The 27710-nt window shown below is 49.7% G+C and overlaps 1 protein-coding gene across 2 annotated transcripts in view; it reads left to right on the plus strand.

The window, feature by feature from the left end:
- The window catches only part of POU2F2 (POU class 2 homeobox 2), a 111340-nt gene that overhangs the window by 1577 nt on the left and 82053 nt on the right, over positions 1–27710 (plus strand). The window contains exon 1 of one of the 2 annotated variants that reach the window (XM_031660281.1): positions 18664–18754. The exons of the other annotated variant lie outside the window; for it this stretch is intronic. The gene's annotated coding sequence lies outside the window, so the exon portion shown is untranslated. Of the gene's footprint in view, positions 1–18663; positions 18755–27710 lie in introns of those variants that run through there. 2 annotated transcript variants of the gene reach the window in all.

Below are 27710 nucleotides of genomic sequence, written 5' to 3' on the forward strand. Positions count from 1 at the left end.
GAAACCCCGTCTCTGCTGAAAATATAAAAATTAGCCGGGCATGGTGGCACATGCCTGTAATCCCAACTACCAGGGAGGCTGAAGCAGAAGGATCTCTTGAACCTGAGAGGTGGAGGTTGCAGTGAGCCAAGATTGTGCCACCGAACTCCAGCCTGGGCAACAGAGTGAGACCATGTCTTAAAAAAAAAAAAGAAAGGCGTGGGAGGGAAGAAGAAAGGGAGGAAGGGAGGGAGGGAGGGAAGGTAGAAGGAAGGAAAAAAGGAAGGAAGGAAGAAAGGGAGGGAGGGAAGAAAGGGAGGGAGGGAGGGAAGGAAGGGAAGAAAATGAAGGAGGGAACCTCCCTTCTTTCCTGTGTCACCCATGCCAAGAAATACATTAGCAGCAGGGACTCTGGGGGACATCAGGGAGCCACCTGCCTACCTTTCTGTCATGCTCTCCTTCCTCCCTCCCTCCATTTCCTTCCCTTCCTTCCCTCCCTCCCTTTCTTCCTTCCCTTCCTCCCTCCCTCCCTCCCTCCCTCCCTTCCTTCCTTCCTTCCTTCCTTCCTTCCTTCCTTCCTTCCTTCCTTCCTTCCTTCCTTTTTTCCTTCTTTCCACCTTCCCTTCCTCCCTTCCTGCCTTTCTTCCTCCCTCCCTCTCCTTCCTTTTTTTTTTTCTTCAAGACAAGGTCTCACTCTGTTGCCCAGGATGGAGTTCAATGGCACAATCTCGGCTCACTGCAACTTCTGCCTCCCAGTTTCAAGAGATCCTTCTGCTTCAGCCTCCCTGGTAGTTAGGATTACAGGCTCATGCCACCATGCCTGGCTAAGTTTTATATTTTTAGTGAGAGACGGGGTTTCACCATGTTAGCTAGGCTGGTCTCAAACTCCTGACCTAAGGTGATCCTCCAGCCTCAGCCTCCCAAAGTACTGGGATTACAGGCATGAGACACGGCACCCAACCTCTTCCTTTCTTTCTTCCTTCTTTTCTTCCTTCTTTCTTCTCTCCCTCACCTTCTTCCTTCGTTTCTTTCTTTCTCTTTCTCTTTTTCTTTTGCTTCTTTCAACAGGGTCTTGCTCTGTCACCCAGAATGGAGTGCAGCAGCACGATCACGACTCATTGTAGCCTCAAACTCCTGGGCTCAAGCAATCCACCTCAGCCTCTTGAGTAGCTGAGACTACAGGCACACACCACCACACCTGGCTAATTTTTTTCTTTTTAGTAGGGACTGGGTCTCACTATGTTGCCCAGGCTGGTCTTGAACTCCTGGGCTCAAGCAATCCCCCTCAGCCTCCTACAGTGCTGGAATTACAGGCATGAGCCACTGCCTTGTTTTTCTTCAATTTTCTAGTTTTTCATCACTCAGTGATAGAGTTAATTTTATCTCTTCTTGAACATAATATAAATGGAATCATACCATATGTTTGCTGTTGTGTCTGGTTTCATTTGCTCAGCATTTATGAGATTCTTTTATGTTTTCCTTGTCTGTAGTTGACTCATTTATTGGTGTATCATGGTACTCCATTGTATGAATATACACAATGAGTTCATGCACTGAACTGCTGATGGACATTTGGGTTGTTTCCAGTTTGAGGCTGTTATGAATAATGCTGCTATGAACATTCCTGTGCATGGTTTTTGGTGAACAAATGCTTGTGTTTCTGTAGGGATATACCTGGAAGTAGAATTGCTGGACATAGGTATGAGTATGCATGAGTTTGGCTGTCTATACTATTTCCTGTAACTGCTACAACAAATTACCATAAACATGGTGGCTTAACAGAATATAAATGTATTTTCTCACAGTTCAGGAAGCCAGAAATCTACAACCAGTTCCACTAGACTGAAATCAAGGTGCCAGCAGGACTGCACTCCCTCCTGAGGCTTAGGGGAGAATGTGTTCCTTGCCTATCCCAGCTTCTGGTAGCCACCACCATCCCTTGGCTTGTGGCAGCATCACTCCAAGCTCTGCTTCTGTGGTGCCTTCTCTTCTTCTGTCTGTGTCAAATGTTCCTCTGCCTCCCTCTTAGAAGGATATATATGATTGCTTTAAGGGCCCACCCAAATAATCCAGTATAATCTCTTCATTTCACAATCTTTAATTACATCTGCAAAATCCTTTTTGCCATTTAAGGTAACATTCACAGGTTCCAGCACTTCAGTCTGGACATCTTTTGCAGGAAATTTTTCTGCACACTACACTCTCCAATTATTTTTCTGAAGTGTCAGTACCAGTTTACTCTCCCACCAGCACTGAATGAGAGCTCTCTTTGCTTCACATCGTCACCAATACTATGTGTTGTCAGATGCTTTAGTTTTGCTGATCTGATGAATGTGTAGCGGTTTATCATTGTGGTTTACTTTTCTTCTTCCTAATGATTAAATTCTGCTTTTTCTTGAATGAGGAGTAGGAGGTGTTTGAGTGTATAGAGTGGGTGAGGGTATTCCAGGTAGATGGAATAGCATGTATGAAGGTCTCAGGAAATACTTGTTTAAATTGAATAAGAGGTTTAAAAGATGCGTTAGGTTACTTAAAGTAAAGAGAATTATTATTACCAAGGGTAAATAAGATGCAGAGGTAGACTTTTCTGTTTCCCTCAAACACCAAGTCATTCAACAAACATTTACCAGCTTAAACACCTGTCCTAGGTACTACAAGATGAGTTAGATACAACCTCTCCCTTGATAAACTCTGGCTTAGTAGGGAACATGATCACTGGGGACATCTCAAAGGGATGTAAGAGGGACTGTGGCGGTCAGATGAGGAAGACACCAACTCTAACCTGGCTTCACAGGACCTGGATTTCCTTGAGACTTATGTCCTCAGGTTCCACCAATCTCTGTCCTACTTCCCTGTTGACATCCATTGACTCCGTGGTCACTTCACCTCGTTCCTGAAGAGTAGCACCTGCTCACAGACTTCCTCTCCACCCCAACCCATGTTCTCCTGCTGGGATATTTAACTGTCCCTGATAGTCCATCCTTGTAATGTTCTAGCCTCACAGTCTCTTTCCACTTCATTTCTGGTGACCTTCATACCACTTTAGTCATCCACTCGCATGACCACACCTTGGATTTAGTCATTACCGGGAAGTGTAACATACATAGTGAACATTTACAGAGCAGTTATACCACATGCCAGGCACTTTGCCGAATACTTTACATGTGTTTACCGCTGAGACAAACCTGGAAGGCTGGTGTTATTATCCTCATTTTACAGATGAGGATAGACACTCAGGAAGGTGAAGTCACTTGCCTGGGTGACACATTTAGGAAAATGGCAGAGCGGGATTCTAACACATGACTTTCTGAGTTCCAAATAAAAAATCCCTGATTTTAACCACAACCCAGTACTCTTTTCCATGTTTAGAATCCAGCATCCTGCTCTTTGATCCCAGCACCTGCCTTTCAGGTCTGACAGCCCCTCACTGCCATCACACCTGTGGCGTCAACTCAAAGAGAGCTCTACTCCCTTGATCCCTCTGTTTTCTGCCAGTCTGTCAGACCCCTCCTGGCTTTTCTCCCTTCCTTGCCCAGCCAGAGTCTCATATTGGACCATCTGAGCTCTTTCACTAGCTCTCTTAATAGTCAAGGTCCCAGCAGGAAACAGAAGGCACCACAGCTGGGATTTTGAAGATAATTTAATGAAGGGACTATTTGCAGAGGTGTGGGCAGGGTTGAGGTAACCAACAAGGGAGGTGAAGGCAGCAGGAAGCTGTGACCACCCTTAGGTCTGAAGGAGTGAGGAAAGGAATGGTATTACTGGAGTGCTGTGAGAGTCATAGAACATGCCTGAGAGGAGCCGGAGTTGTGGAGGGGCACAACCACTGCCAGAACCAAGGTGCTGACACAGAGCTGGGAGTTGGAGAAGAAGTATCCAGAATGCTTTCTTTTTCTGTTCTCTGATGTCCTGCTGGTGCTTCTCTTAGGGAGGAACCTAATTAGAAGTCAGAGAGCAAGGGGGGTCAGATGATGCCACCTATATGGATAGAGAAGGATGGAGGGTGGACCTGGAGGGCAAATGGAAAATGACCAGCATACGCTCTCAATTCCCCTACAACCCTAGCCACCGCCGCCGCCTTCTCCTCCTCCTCCTCCTCCTTCCTTTTCTTCTTTCTTCTTCTATTTATTTGTTTGTTTATTTATTTATTTATTTATTTGAGGCTGGAGTGTGGAGTGCAGTGGCGCGAACTCAGTTCACCGCAACCTCCACCTCTTGGGTTCAAGCGATTCTTGTGCCTCAGCCTCCCAAGTAGCTGGGATCACAGGAGGTATCCACTGGTTCCCCCTTTTTTCAGGTTACAGACTTTGCCAGACCTATGCTAAAATCCACCTCACCATTGTATTTATAAGTGTTAATTTAACCTTTTTTCCCACAGTACTTCCTTGGCCTACCCGGTACGCCTCGACGTTACTCCGACTATCCTGATGCATATACCGCGTGAAATATTATCTCATCTGTAGGCTCATTTATCTCACTAACAGCAGTCATACGAATAATCCTTATAATTTTTGTATTTTTAGTAGAGACCGGGTTTCACCATCTTGTGCCGGCTGGTCTCCAATTCCTGACCTCGAGTGATCAGCCTGCCTCGGCCTCACAAAGTGCTGGGATTACAGGTGTGAGCCATCGTGCCCAGCCCCTTATACCTCCAGCCTCTGCCTCATCTGCCAGCATATCCCTGACTGTGGTCCAGGTGGTAGAACTTGGCTCAGGGAAAAATGGTGGCAGAGTAGCACATACAAGTGTCACTCAAACTTCTTAGCTAGCCCCCTCTCTCACTTACCCTTCTCCCTTGAGTATCCTTACAACCCTACCCTTTCAGTCTCAACAAATAAAATTGAGGCAAATGGACCATGATTTCCTTCAGCTTGTTATCAAACCTATATATATATATATATATATATATAGGTTTTTATACATATATATAGATAGATTTTTTTAAACGAATGAAACAACCCTTCATGTAGCCACACCTATATTTATTTCACTTCTCCAGGCTCTGTTCTGGTCCCCCTCTCCACCTGTGTATTGCTCATCCCAGCATGACTCCCAGACTCACTCCATCTTTCTTCCCTTCCCTGTTTTCAGACCTTCCCTCTTCTCTGTCCTCCTTCTCAACCTATAGATACATCCACATTTCTACTACCTTAGAAACTAACTAAAAGAAAAAACCTCACCAGGTGCAGAGTGGCTCATGCCCATAATCCCAGCACTTTGGGAGGCCGAGGCGGGAGGATTGCTTGAGCCAAGAGTTCGAGACCAGAATGGGCAATATAGTGAGACCTTGTCTCTGCTAAAAATAAAAAAAATTAGCCAAATGTGGTGGTGTGCACCTGTTGTAGTCCCAGCTACTCATGAGGCTGAGGGAGGAGGATTGCTGAAACCTGGGAGATTGAGGCTACAGTGAGCCATGATCCCACCACTGCACTCCAGCCTGGGTGACAGAGTGAGACCCTCTCTCAAAAACAAAGAAACAAAACAAACTCCCTCCCACTCAAAAAAACCTCTACTTTCCTCCAGGCTTTGCTGCCCTCATGCTTGTCCTTCGTTGTCCTCCTCATCTCATCCCAAATTCTTGAAAGGACAAGTATGAGTTAGGGTTCTTTGGCTGCAACAGCAGAGACCAACTCTTGCTAACTTAAGCAAGAAAGATATTTATTAGAAGGAGATTAAGGTGGCAGTCACAACAGGGAGAGACTAAAGAAGCAGGCTTCAGAAAAGACTAGAACCAGGGCAGTAGCAGGGATTGAAGTAGCAGGAAGGAATGGCAGCTTCCTCAGGGCCCTGGGTGCAGCATGAATCAGCTCCAATCAGATTTGGGACTCCTGTCACATAAGCTTATGATTCAGATTCCAGGGAGAGCTTCTGACTGGTGCAGCTTGAGTCATGCGGCCTCCCATGACTCCCCTTGGCCTTTGGACAGCTGGGTGCCCTGACAGTCTCATGGAAACATATCCAGTAGGACATAGGTAATGGGTACTCAGTGAAAAGTCAGGGAGCCATTACAGAGGATGGCGAAATGGATGCTGGACAGGCAGAAACATTGGTATCCATTCCTGCTTACCAGTCCTGGCCTTCACCTCCCATTTGAGTCACAGCTCACTGAAACCATTCACATTGAGCTTGTTAAGGACTTTCTCTTGCCAAATCCAGGGATATTTTTCATCTTTTTCTAAAGCTTTAACTCCATCGACCAGTACCTCTCTTTTAGAAATCTTTCCTCCCTTGGCTTCTGCATATTAAATCAACCCAAACCCCTTCCTTCCTTCTTTCCTTCCTTCCTTCCTTCCCTTCCTTCCCTTCCTTCCTTCCTTCCTTCCTTCCCTCTGTCTTTCTTCTTTTCTTTCTTTCTTTCTTCATCTTCCATTCTTCCTTCCATTCTTTCCCTCCATTCCATGTTCCACCTCCAGCCCCATTCTTCAAGATTCCACCATACCTTCATGGTGTTCCACCATATTGTCCGGCTAGTCCTTCCTTCCATTGTCCACCTTAACCTCCTTTCTTTCCCTATACATTTCATTTCTTTCTCTTTCTTTCATCTATCTCTCCTTCCTCCGTTCCTCCCTTACTTCCTTCCCTTTCTTTCTCTCCTTCTTTTCTTTCTTTTTCTTTCTTTTTCCTTCCTTCCTTCCTTTCTTTCTCTTTCTTTCTTTCTTTCTTTCTCTTTCCTTCTTCCCTCCTGCCTTTCCTTTCCTTTCTTTTTCCTTCCTTCTTCCTTCCTTCCTTTCTCCTTCCTTCCTTCCTTGTTCCTTCCTTCCTTCCTCCTTCCTTCCTTCCTTCTTCCTTCCTTCCCTTCCTCCTTCCTTCCTTTCTCCTTCCTTCCTTCCTTCCTTTCTCCTTCCTTCCTTCCTTCCTCCTTCCTTCCCTTCCTTCCTTTCTTTCTCCTTCCTTCCTTCCTTCTTTCCTTCTTTTCTTCTTTTTTTCTTTCTTTCTTTTCTTTCTTTTTTCTTTCTTTCTTTCTCTCACTCTGTCACCCAGGCTGGAGTACAGTGGTGCAATCTCAGCTCAACCTCCACCTCCCAGGTTCCAGCGATTCTCACCTCAGTCTCCTGACTAGCTGAGACTACTGGTGTGTGATAACACCCTTAGCTAATGTTTGTATTTTTTGTAGAGACGGAGTTTCACCATGTTGGCCAGGCTGGTCTTGAACTCCTGACATCAAGCAATCTGTTTGCCTTGGCCTCCCAAAGTGCTGGGATTACAGGCGTGAGCCACCACACCCAGCCCTGTTTTTTTTTTTTTTTTTTTTGAGACAGGGTCTCACTCTGTCAGCCAGGTTGGAGTGCAGTGGCACCATTTCAGCTCACTGCAACCTCTGCCTCCCAGGCTTAAGTGATCCTCCCACCTCAGCCTCCTGAATAGCTGGGACCACAGGCACGCACCACCATGTCTGGCTAATTTTTTGTATTTTTGGTAGAGACGGGGTTTCACCATGTTGCCCAGGCTGATCTCGAACTCCTGAGCTCAAGCGATCCACCTGCCTTGGTCTCTGAAAGTGCTGGGATTATAGGCATGAGCCAGTGCGCCAGGCCATAGTCTTTTTTTTTTTTTTTTTTTTTTTGAGACGGAGTCTAACTCTGTCCCCAGGCTGGAGTGCAGTGGCGCGATCTTGGCTCACTGCAAACTCCAATCTCCCAGGTTCATGCCATTCTCCTGCCTCAGCCTCCTAAGTAGCTGGGACTACAGGTGACGGCCACCACGCCCGGCTAATTTTTTGTATTTTTAGTAGAGACGGGATTTCCCCGTGTTAGCCAGGATGGTCTCGATCTCCTGACCTCGTGATCCACCCGCCTCAGCCTCCCAAAGTGCTGGGATTACAGGCGTGAGCCACCGCGCCTGGCCTACCATAGTCTTTTATAACCTAATCTCAGAAGTATCCCGTCACTTTTGCCACATTCTATTCATGAGAAGTGAGTCACTTTTGAAATGAAATATAGAATGATTTAAAAAAATAAGTGAGTCAAAAGGTTTAGCCCACGTTCAAGCAGAGGGCACCACACAAGGGTATGAGTGTCAGGAGGCAGGGGTCACTGGGGCCTCTTAAGGACTGCCTACCACAGCTTCCATAATGAAGCAGGCTCACGGTTCTCTTCTCTTCTCCCTGACAGCTTCTTCTCTGGTCTATTTAGGGACTCCAGTCCTCTGCCCACCATTTTTTTTTTTTTTTTCGTGATGGAGTCTCGCTCTGTCATCCAGGCTGGAATGCAGCGGCATGATCTCTGCTCCCACTGCAATCTCTGCCTCCAGATTCAAGCGATTCTTCCTACCTCAGCCTCCCAAGTAGCTGGGATTACAGGCACCCACGACCACGCCCAGCTAATTTTTGTAGTTTTAGTAGAGATGGGATTTCGCCATGTTTGCCAGGCTGATCTCAAACTCGTGATCTCAGGTGATCTGCCCTCCTCAGCCTCCCAAAGTGCTAGGATTACAGGCGTGAGCCACCGCACCTAGCCTCTGCCCACCTTTGAAATGTGGCGCTTCTCCTGGGCTCTTTCCTGGGCTTAGAGCTCTTCACATTCGGCGTATTCTTCCTGAGGGACATCATCGACTCTTGATTTCAGCTATCAACTCTATGCTAATGATGTCCAAATCTTCAGCCCAGAGACCTCTCTCCATGACACTACACACAACTGTATTCTAATATAACTCTTTGCTGGATCCAGGGCATGTCCCATAGGTACCTCAGATATAAAAGGTTCAAGAAAGAACTTTGTTGAATAAGTTCTGTGCCTCTATTTTTTCCTGTCTCAATGAATGGCACCTCCACGCATCCAGGCATGCAAGTGAGAAACGTGGGCATCATCCTTGACACAACCCTCTCCCTGACCCTCATATCGAAACATAAAGCCCTGCTGACTTGAGTTACTTCCGGGTTTTTTAAACCTGTTGCCTCCTTCATGTCCCTGATACCAATGTCAATACTGGCCATTAGCATCTCTTGCCTAGGCTATTGCAGTAGCTTCCTGGCTTTTCCTGCCTTCATTCTTGTCCCCTCAGATTCATATTCTCAAAAATGCAAAGCTGCTCTTGATGAAAACCCGTCAGCCGCTCCCCATGGCCTCCTAGATCAAAAGATACTTAATGATTGGGCCCCATCTAGTCTCTCCAGCTGCATTTTTCTCTTATGGTTTATGCTTTAGCAATCCCAACTGCCTTCCTGCACACAACCTACTCTTCCTCACTTGTGTGCTTTTGTTCATGCTTCCCTCCAATTTTAATGACCCCTTCAGAAGGACTATTTCCCCTTTAAAAGTCTTTTTTTTTTTTTTTTTTTTTTTGAGACAATCTCTCTCTCTCACCCAGGCTGGAGTGCAGTGGCACGATCTTGGCTCACTGCAAGCTCCACGTCCCAGGTTCACGCCATTCTCCTGCCTCAGCCTCCCGAGTAGCTGGGACTACAGACACCCACCACCACGCCTAGCTAATTTTATTTTTATTTTTATTTTTAGTAGAGACAGGGTTTCACTGTGTTAGCCAGGATGGTCTCAATCTCCTGACCTCGTGATCCACCCGCCTCAGCCGACCAATCCCCTTTAAAATTCAAGAAAATGCCTGGTGTAGTTGTGCACACCTACAGTTCCAGCTACTGGGGTGGGCGAGGCAGTAGGATAACTTGAGCCCAGGAGTTCAAGTTTGCAGTGAGCCATGATAGTGCCACTGCACTCCAACCTGGGCAACAGAGTGAGACATCATCTCAAAAATAAGTAAAATTCAATTTTCCCGGTCTAGTTTTGTGTCCTAGCACACTATACTGTTGTGATTTATATATGCATTTGTGTCTCCTACTGGACCATGAGCTTTCTTGATGGCAGGAATTGCGTACTGTTCTGCTTTGTGTCCCCAGTACCTTCTATGGAGATCATACAAGTATAGGTGCTCAAGCTATGTGTATTGAATGGATGAATGGATGAACTGGAGGTCTACATTAACATATGATTTATATTAGTTGGTTCTTCAAGTCAAGTAGAAGTTAGCCAGGGTAAGAAGAGTGAGAAAGGCATTCCAGTTATAGGGAACTGCAAGTACAAAGGCCAGAAGGTTAAGGGAGGTGAATTCAAGGAAGTGGCAGTGGTTTGGTGTGGTTGGAGTATAGGGTGCATAGTGGTGCTCCCAGGAGCCAGTTGCTGTGAAGGTCTGAAAAGCTGAGTAAGGAGTTTGGCTTCTGTCCTGTGTGCAACAGGGAATAAGAGTTTGAAGCAGGGGAGTGATTTGATCAGAGCCATATTGTAGAAAGATTAATTACCTCAGTAGCCATTGTGGAGGATAGACTAGAAAGGGGGCAAGACGGGAAACTGGGAGGCCAGGTAGGAAGGAGATCCATGGGCCAAGCAGGAGATGTGGAGGCCTGACACTGGGTGCAGGGAAGAGAAGAGGAGATGGGTTTGAGAAATACTCAGTTGAACTCTATGAAATTCCTGTTTTGTAAGAAAAAGCTAGGTGATATTGTCAATTTCATATATTCATAATTTTTCATATTAATATTAATGAAGTAAATGAACTGGATGGGATTTCAAGTCTTTGATTGGATGTGAATATGAGGAAGAGGAAGGTGTCAAGGACAGGGACCGTTTTTCTGACTTGAATGCCAGAACGGATGGAGTGTCACCATGGGGAGCGGGAACCAAGGTCTGGGGGCATGGTAGGGTAGATGACATGTTTAGATTAGACATGTTGATTTTGAGGTATTTTTAGAACCTCTAGGAGGTGGCTGGGTATCCTGATGTGAAGCTTAGGAGAGAGGGCTAAACTGGAGACAAATTTAGTGATTACTAGCATAGAGAAAGCAGTTGTGGGAGGGGATGATTCACCCTGGGAGAGCAGCCAGACAGAGCTGGAGAACCAAGAGAGTAAGGTTTCTTAGATGCCAAGATTATTTTGAAAAGATATCTATGGCTACATGCTGCAGAGGAGAGTCAGATAGGACTGGAAAGTGTTTGTTGGATTTAGCAAGGAGGAGACTGTCAGGAACAGGGGTGTGTCTTGGGGGACAGTAGTGGGAGTGGCTTGGACTGGCCTCTGGAAGGGCAGGCTGGGCCTGGACTTGGAGGTGTCCCTTCATCCTTAGTAATGCATCACTTCAGCCACCAGGGGGCAGTGGCCACATGGAATCCAGGTTGGAGGGATTCACGGGGGCCCACAAGCTGTTGGAGATGTGGACAGCGTTGGGGGACAGGTCCAGAGCAGAGGATGTTTCCTAATGAAGAGAGACATCCCCATGTGAAAAGAGCAGGGAGGAAGTTCTGGGAAGGGCAGCGGGAAGGAGACCTTTCTGTGGGGCAGACAGGAGGCCAATTGGAAATCCCCAGTCCTGGCTGGGCGCGGTGGCTTACGCCTGTAATCCCAGCACTTTGGGAGTCTGAGGCGGGCGGATCACAAGGTCAGGAGATCAAAACCATCCTGGCTAACATGGTGAAACCCCGTCTCCACTAAACATGCAAAAAAAAAAAAAAATTAGCCGTTCGCCGGGCCGGGTGGCGGGTGCCCGTAGCCCCAGCGAGTTGGGAGGCTGAGGCAAGAGAATGGCGTGGACCCGGGAGGGCGGAACGGCAGGTGGCTGAGGCCGCGCCCCCGCACCCCCGCCGGGGTGACAGAGCGAGACTCTGTTTCAAAAAAAAAAAAAAGAGAAATCCCCAGTCCTGGCCCAGTGCGATGGCTCATGCCTGTAATCTCGGCACTTTGGGAGATCAAGGCCAGTAGATCGCCTGAGCCGAGGAGTTCGAGACCAGGCCATGCAACATGGCAAAAACCTGTCTCTACCACGAAATGCAAAAATTACCAGAGTGTGGTGGCGCACGCCTGTCGTCCCAGCTACTCAGGAGGCTGAGGCAGGAGAAGGTTGAGGCGGCAGTGAGTTGTGATTGCGCCACTGCACTCCAGCCTGGATGACAGAGGGAGACCCTGTCTCAAAAAAAAAAAAAAAAAAAAAAAATCCCCAGTTGTGTCTTGCACTTTCCTTCTCTCTGGGCCTTTCCAGGTGCAGGTGGGTTTTATTCAACACGGTACTTCCAATAGCCATGGGTTTGTATTTTGAACGTTGATTTTCTTTGCTCTCACTTCTTGATAGTCTTATTCTGCATTCTGTGTTCAAAACATAGTGAACTTTTTTCAGTTCTCACCTGCTTCCAGGTGAAAGCTCTTCTTCCATGGGAACGTCTCCTCCATCCTGACTCCTCTTTATCCTTCAGGTCTTATCTCAGGCATCACCTCCTCTCAGAAGCCTTCCCTCACTGCCCCATCCACCTCCTCTTGGCTCCCATAGAACTTTATCTTGAGTCTTGAATATTCTGGCTGGTAATAATTTATTTATTTATTTGCAGTCAGCTTTATTGTGATACAATTTGCATGCGATAAAATTCACCAGTTTTAAGTATACAGTTTGATGAGTTTACACGCACACGCAGTTGTGTAACCACCACCACAATCATGTTACAAAACATTTCCATTACCCCAAAAAGTTCCCTCCGGCGCCTTTGCTGTCAGGTCCCCTCCTTCCACTCCAACCCTTTTCAACCACTCATTTGCTTTTCTGTCACAGTAGTTTTGCTGTCTAGAATTTCATGTAAATGGAATCCTACAGTGTGTGGTCTTCTGCATTTCTCACTTTGGTTGTGAGGTACATCTGTGTTGCTGTGTGTATCAGTAACTGTGTATTTATTGTTCATTCCCCCCCCGGCAACAACTTCAGATGAGGGTCTCTATGAGGGCAGAGTTGTGTATCATTTGCATTTGTTTCTTCAGCTTGCAACATAGTGCTAGCCCGTGATGGTATTTGGTACGCATGTCTTAAATGGAACCAAACTGAATGCTCAGGAAGAGTCAGCCTGGGAGAGCTTCTGAACCCAGGTGTGCGTAAGGCAGGACCCATCTGCAAGATGCCTCATGGCCTTTGCATCCCACTCCAGCTGCTCCTCCATTTACCCTGGCTGGTTCTGTTCAGCAGGCCCTCACTTCTCTGCCCTTCTCTAACCCGCTTCTCTTCACCTGGTCTTCGATTCCCCGCTTGTGGTCTCAGGGCCTGCTCCATTGCCTGCTCCATTGCCTGCTCCAACCTCCTCCTGGTCTTTGGAAGTCTCCACACCACTGAGCCCTGGCCTCCCTGAGTCTGCCAGTCTCTCCACTCCTCCTCCTGCCTGTCCCAGGACCCTACCCACTTCAGATGACTCCACATGTCAGTCCAGCTCTGCGTACCTCTCTCTTTGTGCCTCCGGGTCCCTCTCTCTGGGCCCTTTCTAGGATGATGGAGACAGCTGGCTGCCCCATTCTAGAGAGCTAGGTGGTGATTCCTCTTCCTTTCTCTCTTTTGCTTCACCTTCATCCTCCGACTCAAACACCTCCCCATAGGAGATCACTGGGGCAACCTCTAAATTTCATTCGACCAGAAAAGCCTTTGTCTGTTTCTTATTTCTTTCCCTTGGGTCTTTATCTCCTTCTCCCATCTTCTTTCTCCTCTCCCCAGTCCCCTTCACTCTTCCTGATACCCTCACTCCACTCTGCTCACCATTCACCTCCCTTCCTCCTTTTCCTAGCTTCCTCTTTTCTCTCCCACCCATTCTCCTGTCCTTGTTCTCCTCCTTCCTCACCCACCACATCTCCCTCTGCCTGTGTCCTCAGGGCCTCCTCCCTTCCTTCCATACATCCAGTTCCAGGTCCAGGTCTGTCTCTCTCTCTTTTTTTTTTTTTGTTTTGAGACAGAGTCTTGCTGTATTGTCCAGGCTGGAGTGCAGTGGCACAATCTCGGCTCACTGCAACCTCCGCCTCCTGGGTTCAAGTGTTTCTTGTGCCTCAGCCTCCCGAATAACAGGTCTCTTCTTTTTGCCCCTTCTCCTTGCACCACTTTTTTTCCTTCTCTCCAGTTTCTTCCCTTCCTGCTTTGTGCGCCTTCGTTTCCTTTATCTCATACCCTTTATCCTCAGAGGTTGGAAGGGAGCCCCAAGACTCGTAACCAAGACACCAAGATGTACACACACACACACACAGCCACAGATGTGTGAACAAATGTTTCATTAATGAGCAAATGCATCTATCTAAAGATGTGTTCAAGGCTGGGTGTGTTGGTTCACACCTGTAATCCCAGTCCTTTGGGAGGCTGAGGTGGGTGGACTACCAGCTCAGGAGTTTGAGACCAACTTGACCAACATGGTGAAACCCCGTCTCTACCAAAAATACAAAAATTAGCTGGGCGTGGTGGCATGCGTCTGTAATCCCAGCTACTTGGGAGGCTGAGGCAGGAGAATAGCTTGAACCCGGGAGGTGGAGGTTGCAGAGAGCTGAGATTGTGCCACTGTAGTCCAGCCTGAGTGACAAAGCAAGGCTCTGTCTCGAGGAAAAAAAAAAAAAAAAAAAAACAAATAAATAAATGTATGTTCAGACGCACACACGCAATTAAAGGCATCCATAGCTTGCAATGTTTTGTACTTAGTATACATCAGGTACTATTATTTGTATACATATTTCTGAAAGATGAACAGGCAGAACGAGGAGGGAATAAGAGCTGAGCTCACTTGTACAGGAAGAGCCATGTACATGCACACCTGTACCCAGAGATGGCCCTCACTCAGACATGCACACACACATATTCCTCAGAGGAGTCTAGTACTTCTGGAATTGGGCTATTTCAGAAGCCAAGAAAGCACACATGTTTTTGCTGTGTTGTATGCAGTGTATGGTGTACATCTTTGCATGTGCCTGGTGTGTATACATATGCTGCATCAGCCTTCGTGGGATCATGACTCAGGGCTGCGCGGAGCCCTAGAAATCAGTTAGGGCAACCTGCATGTGGGGATTGCTTGAGTCTCTTATTGGATCTGACTTTTGTAAGTCCGTGAGGGATGTCAGCTTCTGCTTAATATGGATATTCTGGATAATTAAGATACCAATCATGCATAGGCTGTGGACCACAGACTCTTAACATGCTGGCAAGTAAGCACATGATATGGACTTAGCACATATCAAACGAAGTTTTTTGGATCCTTAAAATTGGTTCTTTAGTCTGGGGGAACATATGGAGACCTCATCTCTGCTAAAAAAAAAATAATAATAGGTGGGTGTGGTGGTCATGCCTATAGTCCCAGCTACTTGGGTGGCTGAGGCAAGAGGGGATTGCTTAAGTCCAGGAGTGTGAGGCTGCGGTGAGCCATGATCACGCTGCTGCACTCCAGCCTAGTTGACAGAGGGAGACCCTGTCTCAGAACAAATAAACAAACAAAAATTGGCGCTGTGTGCTTAGTGTATACTCACTGTACACACAATTATTATGTACTTGGTCATTCTTAGAAAAGATGACCCCTCCCACCCCATCCATGTACTGGTCCTTGTAGGAGCCAGGGCCAAGAGAGGGAACAGGACATCCTTGGCCTCTGCCCTGTCCCTGCTTCCCTTCTAGTAGGTACTCAGGTTTTCCATAGCGCCTCTTGGGTCTATTGTACACGTACAGACAGAGGGACCTGGGAGTCTTCTGGGTAGCTTCATTGCAGGGTCCGGTATTCCTTTTTGCTCTTTCCAGAGTGGATAGTATGTGAGCTTTCATTATACACATCATTTTTTGAGTTCCCTCCTCACTAGTGGGACCCCATGTGCCTTTGCATGCAAGCGGAGTGGGTGTTTCTTATGTTCAGTTTTGTTATGTGCCTTCTGTGGGTCACCAGAACCTGCTCATGGGTGTCTCTTATGTTCACACTAGCTAAGTCTATTAGGTTGGTGTGCCTGCTTTGTAGGCACGGGGGATGGGGTACTTCCTGCATTCGTTTGTGTTGTGATCACACAGTATAGGTCCCAGGGAGGCTGCTTGGTAGGTGGCTATGGGGTGGTTCCGTATCCACTGTGTTCATGCCCTGTAGGCCCATGTGCCTAGTTTGTGTGCAGGTAGAGTGGGCGTTTCCTGTATTTATTTGTGTTGTGAACACACCGTGTGTATCCCAGGAGTCTGCTCTGTATGGGGGGTATTAAGTGGTCCCATGTCCATTATGTACTTGCTGCATAAGACCCACATACCTACTTTGTATGGACAGAGGGTGTTTCCTTGCATTTATTTGTGTTGCGCACACAGTGCGGGTCCCAGGAGGCTGCTCTGTACAGGGAGTAGTAGGTAGTTCTGTGTCTATTATGCACAGGCTGCACAGGTCCTGGGTACTTACTTTGTACGCCCACGGGGTAGGTGTTTCCTATATTTATTTATGTTACGCACTTCCAGTGTAGGTCTCAGGAGCATTCTCCATACACGTGGGCAGTTGGTGATTCTCGTGTTTCACACACATACACGAGGGTCCCGCATGCCCACTCAGTACGCACGGGGTAGCCTTGCTGGTAACAAAGCGAAGGGCGGCTGCAGCTGCTAAGCCAAGACCGCGCAGCGCGTGCCTGCGTCCTCCTCCTCCTCCTCCTCCCTTTCCCTCCCTGCCTTCCCCTTCCTTTTTCCTCCCTCTCACACCCCCCTCCCAGGTCTGGGTACCACTTGCAACCCTATCCTCCTCTTTGCACCACTGCGCCCCTGCCAGCAGGGGGCAGGAGCCATGCACCCTCCCAAGACCCTATGCCCACCTTCCTCTGGTCGGAGCCCCTTCACCCTTGGCCTTCCTTTCCTTCCTCCCTGTCCCCAAGCCATAATGTGCCTGGCACAGGGGAGGTGCTTGGTGACTGGGCACTGCCCTCCTCTCTTTCCTCCCCTCCCCTCCCTTCCCCACTCCTCTCCTTTCTGCTATTCTTCTCTCCCCTCCTATCTGCCCTTTCCCCCTTGGTGCTTCCCTGGACCCTCTTGTCACCTTCCTACTTTCTGCTCTCACCCCAGCCTGTCCCTTCCTTCTTTACCTGGGCTCTGTCTCTTTGCCCCCCATCCCCAACCTCGGCTACCAGATCTCATTCTCTATTTCTCACTCTCCGTTTGTCTCTTCTTGTCTCTGTCTCGCATCTCTCTGTGGACCTCTGTCCAACAGAAAGCCTCTTCCAGTGCCTTTCTCCATCTCACTGTGTGTCTCTCTGTGTGTCTCTTGAGGTTCCTCTGTTCCTGTCACTTTCTTGCAGTCTCTGTCCATGTCTCTGCATTTCTCTGCCTCACTTTGACTCTCTGGGTCTCTGCCTTTGCTTTCTTTCTCTCACCATCTCTGTATTTCTTTTCATCTCTTTTTATGTCTTGATCTCTGTTTCTCTCTTTGCACATTTCTTTCTGTCTCTGTTTCTTAGGTTCTCTCTCAGAATCCCTATGTATATTTCTCTGTGTTTCTGTCTACACCTCCTTGTTTGACTCTGTCTCCTTGTTTGACTCTCTCTGTGTGCCTTTTTCTCTGTCTCAGTCTCAGTCTCTGTATCTTTTGGTCTCTGTCAGTGTCTGTCTTTCTGGCTTTGCATCTCTCTGTCTCTCTTTCTCTGTCTCTTTCGATGGCTCTTTCTTAATCTCTGCTTCCTCAGGTCTATCTCTTCTACCTCTGTGTGTGTCTGCCTCTGTCTCTATGTCTTCCTATCTCTGTATCTCTGCAACACTGCCTTGCATCTTCATTTGTCTCTCTTTGCATGTAGCTTTCTTCTATCTCTGATTTGTGCATATCTATCTCTTATTTCTGTGACTCTCTCTTTGTGAATTAGTCTCTTTCTCTCTTCATATATATTTTTTCACCATTTCCCTATCTCTGTGTGTCTACTTCTCTGTGGCTATCTTTCTGACTCTGCATCTCTCTCTCTGCATGGACCTCTTCTCCTTATCTCTTTGTCCCTGGGTGTCTCTGTGGTTCTTGGTACCCCTTTGTGTCCCCATCTGCTCCCTCCTCCTTCTTCTACCCCCACTCTGTCCCTGTGTCTCTATGTTTCTGTGTGTCTCTGGACATCTCTCTGCCTCTATGAGTCTCTCTCTCTGCCTCCATGTCCCCTATACTTCCTGCCCTCTCCCTTCTCCTTTTCCTCTTTGTCTCTGGGTGTCTCTTTGAGTCTCTGGCTTTTAGGGCCTCTCCCTGCCTTTGAGTCCCCTGTGCTCCCCACCCTTCTCTGTCTCTTTTCTCTCTGTGTGTCCCTGTGTCTATTTGTTTCTATGTGTCTCTGTGTCTCTCTGTGTCTCTGAGCATCTCTCTACCTCTAGGAGTCTTTCTCTGCCTCTGCATCTTCTGTGCTCCCTGTCCTGTCCCCTCTCTTTTTTTTCCTCTGTCTCTGTCTCTGGGCATCTCTGTGTCTCTGAGTATCTCTGTGAGTCTCTGGACCTCAGGGTCTCCCCATACCTTTGAATCCCTCTCTGCTCCCTGCCCCTCTCCCTTTCCCCTCTGTCTCTTACTGTGTGTCCGTGTGTCTCTGTGTCTCTCAGTATCTCTGTGGGTCTCTGTGGGTCTCAAGGATTCTCCTTGTCTCGGTGTTCCCTTCTATTCCTAACCCTCTCCTCTATCTCTGTGTCTCTGTTTCTGCATATCTCTGTATCTCTCCGTCTCTGTGTCTCTCTGTGTCTCTGTGGGTCTCGGGCCTCTCCCTGCCTCCGTGTCCCCTGCGCTCCCCGCCCTCTCCCTCTCCCTCTCTCCCCCCTCGCTCTCTCGCTCGCGCTCTCTCTCTGAGCATCCTTGGGCCCGGGGTTGCCATGGGGACAAGGTGGGAGCCGGGGATGGCGCGCGCCTGGGCTCGCGCCGGCAGCTCAGGCGAGGAGCAGCGGCCAGAGCAGCGCCAGCAGCAGGCAGCGAGCGGGCGCGGGAGCGGGAGCGGGAGCGGGGGTAGCGTTGGCGGCGGCGGCTCCTCCTCGGCCATCCCCTCGGAGCCGTGCAGCTGACGCGCATGGCGAAGACAGCGGCGCCTACCGATGGGAGCAGCGGTAAGGCAAGGCGGCGCGGCGCAGCCGGGCGGGCGGGCGGCGGGCAGCCTCCTCCTCTCCCCAGCTCGCCTGCGCGCCCGCCCGCCCGCCCTCCCTTCCTCCCTCTCCCCTCGCAGCCCCTGCCCGCCCGCCCGCCCGCGCCGCGCTCGCCCTTCCATTTAAAAATCTTTAAAACTTTGCATATTAATATCTGCGCTTTGCATAATCTGACCCGCGCTTTATTGATTGCAAGAAGCTTAATGCAGCCGGCTCGGCCTATTGCAGAGAGCTCTCCGGGCGGGAGCCGGGCGGGCGCCGCTCACTCCGCACCGCGCTCCGGCTGCCCGCCGCCGCCGCCGCTGCGGCCCCGGCCCTCTCGCCTCCCTCTCGGCGCCCGGCGCCGGGGCTTTGCCCCCTGGCTGGGTATTTTTATTATTTGGGGATGGGGTGGGGGTCAGCTTGCTCTCAGTGGCAGTGAGGGAACCAAAGGAGAGGTGTACGTGGGGGCGGGGGGAAGGGATGGGAAGAAATGGGGACGGAGAGGAGGTGAAGAGGGAGAGGAAAAAGGGAGAAGGGGCAAGAAGGATGGAGAAAGGAGAGGCGTGGAGGGGGAAACAGTAGAGAGAGGAGAGGGCAGTCGGCTGAGGACGGACCTGAAAGGACAGAGGAGCGGAGGAGCGAGAGCCGAGGCAGAGGAGAAAGGAGGGAGGCAAGAGCGCAGACTAGAGAAAGAGCCTGACGGCCGCAGAGCTGAGGAAAGAGGCAGGCAGTGGGCGCTTCGCCACTGCTGCCCCCAGGCCAAAAAATAAAGAAAAGAAAAGAAAAAAAAATACCAATAAAAAGACGATGAAAATAAAACAAATCGCAACCGGGGCCACCCAACACAAAAACGAGCGAGGACGGAGAAGAGAGGCGAGGTGGCATCTGCTCCCGGCTGGCTGCAGCGCTTCGGAGAGGCTCCCCGGGCTGGGCGGGACCCCATTTTGACCCTGCATTTGAGGAAGGGGCGACTGTGGAGAAAATGAGGCGAGAGGGGGTCAGGGCTGGTGGCGGTTCCGCCTGTTTTTTTTTTTTTTTTCCTCTCTCTCTCCTTTCCTGGGGGCGTGGGGGCCGGTTTAGTATGATGATGGTGAGGATATTGGTCGGTGATGCTCTCTGAAGCTCCGAAGCAAGCAGGGTGCATGGGGGGGAGAGGTAAGAGGGCACAGGGAACGAGAAAGGGCTGGGGGGTGGGAATGAGGAGTGAGAGAAAGGAACAGGGTGCCTTGGACAGCAGAAACGGTGAGAAATAGGAAAAAGCAGCCGGGATGGGGCACTCAGAGGCGGTGGCATCTCAGGCAGGAGGAGAGGTAGCAAACGGAGCTCCAGGGCCCCAGAGTGATGTTGGGGAGCCACGGTGCACCCCTCAGCTCTCTGGACAAAGTCTGTAACTTGGGGAACCCCTTTGATTGCCTGCTGCCTCTTTGCTCTCTTTTCTTTCCCTTTTCATGTCCTTTCTCGGCTCCTTTATTTCTATCTCCTTTACTGTTTTTTCTTTCTCCCTGTTTTCCAGTTTCTCTGTCTCTTCCTCCTCTCAATAAAAGCTTTCCCCTCCTCCCCACCCCTTAGTTTTTCTTTTTCTACCTCCCTTATCTGCACCTCCTTCCCTTCTTTTTTCTCCCCCTTTTCCCTTCCCCTTTCCCCCTTTTTTTATTCTTCCCTTCCTGCCACTCATTTCCCCTGTTGCCAGCTCTTTCTATTTCCTCCCTCAGTTTCATTTATTCATCACTCTTGCTGCTCTGGCCTTCAACAGGGTGCCAGGGAAAGGGGCTCCATGCAAAGGCAGGAATCCCCAACTTCCTACCAGAGCCTAACCCCTGTTCTGAAACCTCATATATTTCTACTCTCTTTTTTACCCTGAGTGGGGGTTTGGGTCTGTCCCCTGGGTTCCAGCGCCACCCCCTACTTCCTTGTGGCCTCCTGGAGAAGTCTTGCTCGATGCTCACTGGGGCTCTGGGAGGGGGAGGGGAACATCTTAAGTGAGGGCTCATGGCTGTGGACTCAGCCCCACTGAGAAGGGTGTGGACAGAGAAGAAAATGACATGGATGCCTAGCGGGAAGTGAAAACGGGAGGAAATTGGGGCGGAGGTCCATTTGAGAGAGTCCTTAGAGCTTTCGAGTCCAGGTAAAAGATCCTGAGAGAAAGCCTTTGGCCTGATGACCACTCCCCACTTTCTGCCTCCTTCCTGGGGCCCCTGGAGTTGGGGAGTAGGTCCTGGATTTAGAGAAAGATCCAACCAGCCGCTTTGCTCAGTAGCTTTTAGTTCTCTTGCCATCTTGTCAGGTGGATTTGTTCTTCCACCCCCCAGGATATAAGTGGAGGGTACAGAGTCAGTGCGCAGTGGGGGGCTGGTGTGTACAGAGTCAGGCCATGACGGCAGCATGCATGTGTACAAGGCCTGCATGTGTGGCGAGATGTGTTCAGGAAGGACTAACTGTGTGCTGGGCCTGGAAGCCTTGGTAGACTGAGGAGCCAAAGGTGTAGAATCGTGACATGCATTTTCTGTGGGGGGTCGGGTACTGGGGGTCCCCATCATGGGTGACATATGTGCACGAAGGAGTCAGTGCGAATTTGTACTGATGTCTCCCTCGTCTTGATGTTTATGTACCACTCGCTATGCGTGCACTCAGGAGGCCCTCTTTGCCTTCGTGCATGGAAGCCGTCCACGCGCGTGCAGGCCCGTGTACCGAGTCTGGCTTCAGCAGTGGACACGTGACACTTTGTATGTGCAGCGTGTTTGGAGTAGAGGCTCTGTGTATGGGTACTAGGTCTGAACGTAGTGTGTGCACACAAGGGTGCACATCAAAGAAAGTCACATATGTGAAAGTACGATTTCTGCATGGAGATAATATTGTTATTGCTCGGGGTCTCTGTGTGTCCCAGGTAAAAGGGAGGGTGGGTTTGTGAAGCAGGGTTGGGGTAGAGTGATGAGAGATGTATGAGTGCACAGAGGTCACGGGCGTATGGCTGAGTTTGACAGCATGCTTGCACAGCAACCTTGAAGCTGGGTTCAAGAAAACAAAACAAGAAAAGATCCCCTCTCCCCGCAGTCTACCAGCCCATGAAAACCTTCCCTGGACCTTCTGTAGTAACAAAGCATCCCATGTCAGGGGGTGACAGGCAGACCAGGAGTAAAGCTGATCAGGGCCATAGGCAGCATCTCCAGTTGCTGATAATGCGATTCCACATCTACTTCCTGATTTATGGGTAATGCTGGACAGAGGCCCATCCTTGCCGTTGGAGAGGTCCAGACCCCCATTTCCCTGAGGCTGCTGGTGAACCCTGTGGCAGGTTGCAGTGTCATCTTTGGGGGTCTTGGTTGCCCTCACTTCCCTCTGCTAGTCTTTGCAGGGAAAATGAAAGTGTCTGTGTCAGGGCCATGTATGCACACACCCCTGTACTCATGCTGTGTGCATAGAGGTTGTTAGCCTATATGTCCAAGACAACATGCTGGCCAGGCTTTTTTTTTTTTTTTTTCCAGCAAGTCCCATCAGTGGCCACTCCAGGCCACCTCCATTCTGGTTCATATATACTCCCTTCTTGTATGCAGGGCCCATAGGCCAGAACTTGTTCCTCCACCAATGTGACAGCCAAGCAAGGGCCCCAACCTTAGCACCCCACTGGGTAGAGCTTTTCATAGCCCTGGTACATAATCATAATGTGTAGAGGCATGACTTGCAACGAGGGGAGCAGGGACAGATGGCCACACCAGGGGCTACTTGGACATCAGTGGGGGCAAGGGAGAAGTTTCCATCTCTGGCATGTGCTGGTTAATTTCCAAGATATTTCAGGATGGAGGTGGTTGAGAAACCCAAGTGTGAAGAGTTGTTAGAAGATAGAGTGGGTGTAAGGCCTCCTCAGACTGATGTCTATTCCTCCTTCTGAATATATGTCACTTACCATTTTTCCCTTGGGCTCAACATCTCCTGATCTAGTAATAATAATGACAATGATGTCTCTTACACTCACCTCACTCTCACAGCAGCCCCGATGGTGCCCCTCTCACAGATGAGAATTCTGAGGCCCACATTATTTGCTCAGCCTGTCAGCAGCCATGCTGGCGCTAGAACCAAGGTCCTCCTCATACCGAGCCTTTTCTGTCCTTATAGGTCTGCCCTCTCCCATTAACTGCCCCAGCGCTATTTCTTTTCACTGGCTCTGCCTCTTCCCCCACTTCCTCCCTGCCCCCTGAGATGTCCATCCACAGACCTGTCTCCCAGGACCTTTTGGGTGGATGGATGCCTTATGTGGTTCAGTGAGGGCTCTGAGGACCTGGGTCTCACTTTATATCCTGAAGGGAGAGCCAGCAAATGAGCATGGTTGAGCTCATTCTGTCAGTGATGGTTTGGGGCTGGGCCTGTTCAAAGACGGGTTTGCATGAGCTTATGGTCCCCCCTACCCCTTTTAATGAGCCCTGTGTCACCTTTGCAAATCCACATGGTGGCCTTGGGAGGCAGGTGCATTTTCCCTCACTCAATCACCACCCCAACTTCATTAGATCCTCAGGACAGGCAGCTTTCCCAGCTCTGACGCATTCGGAAGGAGGCTGAAGGTGGTGGCTCCACTTGCAAGGTCCCTGCATTCAATAGGTATTTATTGAGTGGTGTGAATCACTGAACAAATAAAGTCCAGTGAGTTCCCTGAGGTAATCGGGCAATGGTGGTACGATCACTCCTTAACCTGAAAATGATCTCTAGGCATGGACCATGGGCCAACACAGGCCTGGACTCTGAAGCAGAACCAATCCCAGCCTTAGACAGGATTCTGGGGCGCCTGGACTGTCAGCACAAAGGGAGTTTCCAGGTCATTAGGAATCTGGGGAATGAGGATGGCGTGGGTTTAGACAGGGAGGTGAGTCTTTGAGAATGCTCAGACATTGAGAAAAGCAGGCTGGTCGGAGGGCATAAAGATGGCAGAGGGAAGTGAGGAGGAAGCAGCCCAGATTGGAGGTGTAGTCTAAGAGTAGAGGTTGGCACAATGTTGCAAGGCCCTGTCTGTGGATGCTCAGCTGCTGCTCTGAGAAGTTTGAACTTGATCTGGCTGGCAGCGGGGAGCTGTCATGCCTGCAATCACACACACATACACATATACAAGTGCATCTCGTGACAATGTACTTTGGATAATACGGACTTGTGTGTGAGCATGAGTGTGCTTGTGCACACACACAAGGACCTTTATCCTGGCATCCATTCACAGAAACCAACAAGGTTAGGGGGCTACTTTAGTCCTCACTCTCAGGATCCTGTAGTGTACAGGGCTGTGGCCCACACACGCAAATATAAGAGCAGACTGGGGACCCTCCCCCATCTGGGGTGCAGACTCATGTGGCATTCACAGACTTAATCCGCCGCAGTGAGGCCAGGGAGGCAGCATCTGTCACTTTCACAAACACAAGCAACGGAGTCTGAGAGAGACACATTCCACTTGCTCACAACTGCTTGAGAAACAGACGCCTGTACTGCACTGCCCCCCATGCCCAAAACAGGCACGGCCCCTCATGGCCCCCCACACCAAGCCCAGGCTGATACACCAAGTCACTCCTGCATTAAAGTGCGCACACACACACACACACACACGAAGCTCAGCCCCTGACATTCCATCTCCCCATATGCACAACCGTATACTCAGGCACTCTGACTTTAAGCTAAGCTGCTGACTTCCTATCCCCTTATTCATACACAGACACACACACACACAGAGGCACAGACACAGGCACACATGCATACACACACACACACACTCGTTTTGACTTAAAGCATAGCTATAGCCATCCCACCACCGATACACATATACCTACAAGCGGACTTCCACACATAAACACACAGCCTCACAATCCACCAGAACCACTGTGGCCAGCGGTCATTGAAGAATGACAGTCTGAGCAGTGTGCTGAGGGGAGGGTCGCCCTGAGGCATGGGCTGAGGGTCATACAACAGGGTACATCGGAATCCCTTGAGGAAAAGGTCAGGCCAACCCCAAGAGGGTTCCATTGGTCCGGACGGTTCTGCCAGGTAAGGGAGATTCAACAAATACAGGCCAGAGGCAGGAGCCGACTAATGGCCGAGGCCGCCGATGGCCGAGATGGCTGGTCAGCGAGGAGGGGAGGCTCGACAATTGATGTGACTCAGAGCTGGGCAAATGATGGCGCATTTGGCTGAAGCTGGCTGGGGGGCCCGTGACCAGAGACCAGGCAGCCATTCTCGCCTCAGCGGGGAAGGGGCCAGATTGAGCTCTGTTGCAGCAGGGTGGGTTTCCCAGCCTGGCTCCATGGTGCATCCCGCCTGCCGTGTGTGTCTTGGGGTCTTTGTATGTGTGTGTGTTTGTGTGCATGTGTGTTCATACATTTATCTGCAGTTGTCAGCGTGTGCCTACCTTTGTAGAACTTTGTGTCTTTGGGACTCTTGGTGTGCATCTATGTATGTGCCTTTGTGTGTGTGTGCGCTTATGCGTATATGTGTACATGCCCACCCACAAAGTGTTCAGGGACCTTTCTTGTTGGACTCTGTGCATTTTTGTGTCCATGTGTGCATTTGTGTCTATTGAATGTGTAGAAACCTTTCTTACTATGAGACACTATGCACTCTTGAACATTTGTTTTTTTTTTTTTTTGACGTTGGGTTGAAGGTTAGGGTGGGGAAGAAGCGATGGGTCTGGCTCTGCACTCTGAGCCGTCCATGCATCTGGTGGCCCATGAGGCCGTCTTTGTGCATCTGTTTGAGCCTCTGTCTAGGTGTCGGCGGGTGTGGGCTTGTGTGCTTGCCTGTTTCAGAGTTTGAATATCTGTGTATCCACAGCAGCATCTCCCTCTGAGCATGGATGTGGGTGGAGTGGGCCAGACCAGGATGAGCGGGGCATCTCCCTGAATCTCATCAGACCTCTGGAGGGGGTCACACAACCCATGCTGAGCCCGGCTGGGACCCAGCAGCACGGCACAGTGCAGACCACCCCTCCTCCTCCTTTTCCCCCCATGACCTTTGAGCACAGCAGCCCCAAATACATATTTATCAGCGGGGCTGTGGGGACCAGCCCCTCCCCCACCACTCCCCTCAGGGCCCAGCCTGCCTGGCTGTGGAGAAATTAACCTTGTGACACAGGAGCTCGCTGACACCCTGGCCCCCTCCCCATCTGCAAGGCACATATGAGCAAGAGTGTGTGTGTGTGAGAGAGAGAGATAGAGAAAAGGTACTCATCCAGACTGGGAAGGCAGCAGCAGCTAGGGGAAGAAAGACACAGGTACACACACACATGTGTTTGTATCACCCCTGGCGCGCACACACACACACACACACACACGCACTCACTCGCCAAACTAGAGAGGCCACATAAGTCTTTAACAGATGCACAAGGCAAATACTGAAATACATAAGCATGCAGACACATGCAATGATCCTGCAAGAGACATACACAGATTCTGAAACACATGATAGCCATGTGCACCCCTGGGTCCTGAGACCCAGGTACCCATACTTTTGGTCAGAGATTCTCTAAGAAAATTCATAGATGCTAAACCCTGCAAATGCACATAGACATGTGTGTGTTTGTCCACAGAGTTGCCAAAATGGACACACCAGATTTGGAAACAAGGATAAACACATACTCAGACACAGGTATGAAAACCCAGATATCTGTGCAGGCACGTAGGTGCTGAGACCTCTCAGGGCAAAACAGACACCAAAACACCAGGGTGCTCCTCGTGTGGAGGTTTGTTTTTCAATAGAAAATGTATATATAGAAATACTAAAACATGGCAGCATCCCAGCCTGTATGCCCGTGGGTGCACACCAGCCATGTTCAGAAATCCCACAGGGAGGCCACACGTGGTGACCGAAAGGGCCATGCCCTGAGTTATAGCACACAAACACCCCCCAGGCTAGCCTCATCCCCTTAAAGTGAAACAAAATAGGTAGATGTTCAAGTGTGAAAATGTGCATGGAATTAATGAACTCATCACATAGGTACTGAGCCCCTATAGGAGTCAGGCTCTATCTTAGAAGCTGAGGAAACAGTGGTTTACAAGACAGACCTGGGCCTTGCTCTCTAAGAGCTCTAAGCCAACAGGACTGGCACTGATCAGACCTCAGTGTATAGTTCGTTATAAATGGAGATAGCATCTGGTACGGAGAGGAAAAAGGGGCTACAGGAGGGCATCATGGGAGCACCTGGTTTAGATTGGTGGGCTAGGTGTAACATCTCTGAGGAAGTGACATTTAAGCTTGACATCAGACACAACACACAGATTCTAAATGTGTACACATATCGCTTCTGAAACTCACAGAGGCCACACAGGCATAAATAATGCAGCACTCAGATGCCCCTACCCTCACCCTACTATGCTGCACCTTTCCCTCTAGAAACTCCTCTGGCCTGTCCCTAGGTGGGAAATGGGATCCCTTCGCCTGGGGCTCAGATTCTGGGCTCTGGATGAGGTGCACAAAGCATTCGGGGGCAGTGCTGAGTAGGGAGCCCAGGAGGATTCACCAAGGAGGAGGCGTGGAGAGGGTGATAAGGTTATGAGAAGAAGGAAGGCAGACGATTCTCTAAATGGAGGTGCTTGCCTGGGCAAGGGCATGGACATGTGAACCAGCATAGACTGTTCCCAACAATCACGTGAGGCCCAGGGTCACGGGACCTTCAGGAGGACTGAGAGGAGACGTTACATGACTGGGAAGGGCTGTGAGGCTTGGGATTTATTCTGGGCAAGCCACATAACCACAGAAGAGTTTTAAGAAGGGACTAGACAGGGTGTGTGAGCCAGGTACCAAGTCTGGTCTTTCTGAGCCTCATGTGGGGGCGGGACAGGATGGGTAGCCCCTGGAGGAAGGGATCCAGTGAGCAGGCCACCAGTCACAAGGACTTCTGCTCTACCTGTCCAGTATGGGAACCCTGGTCAAGGCCTGGTGAGGGAGGTGGTACAGAACCACTTTCGCCTTGCTCCCA

Source organism: Papio anubis, chromosome 20 (assembly GCF_008728515.1).
Source record: "Papio anubis isolate 15944 chromosome 20, Panubis1.0, whole genome shotgun sequence".
In the NCBI taxonomy this organism is placed as follows: domain Eukaryota; kingdom Metazoa; phylum Chordata; class Mammalia; order Primates; family Cercopithecidae; genus Papio; species Papio anubis.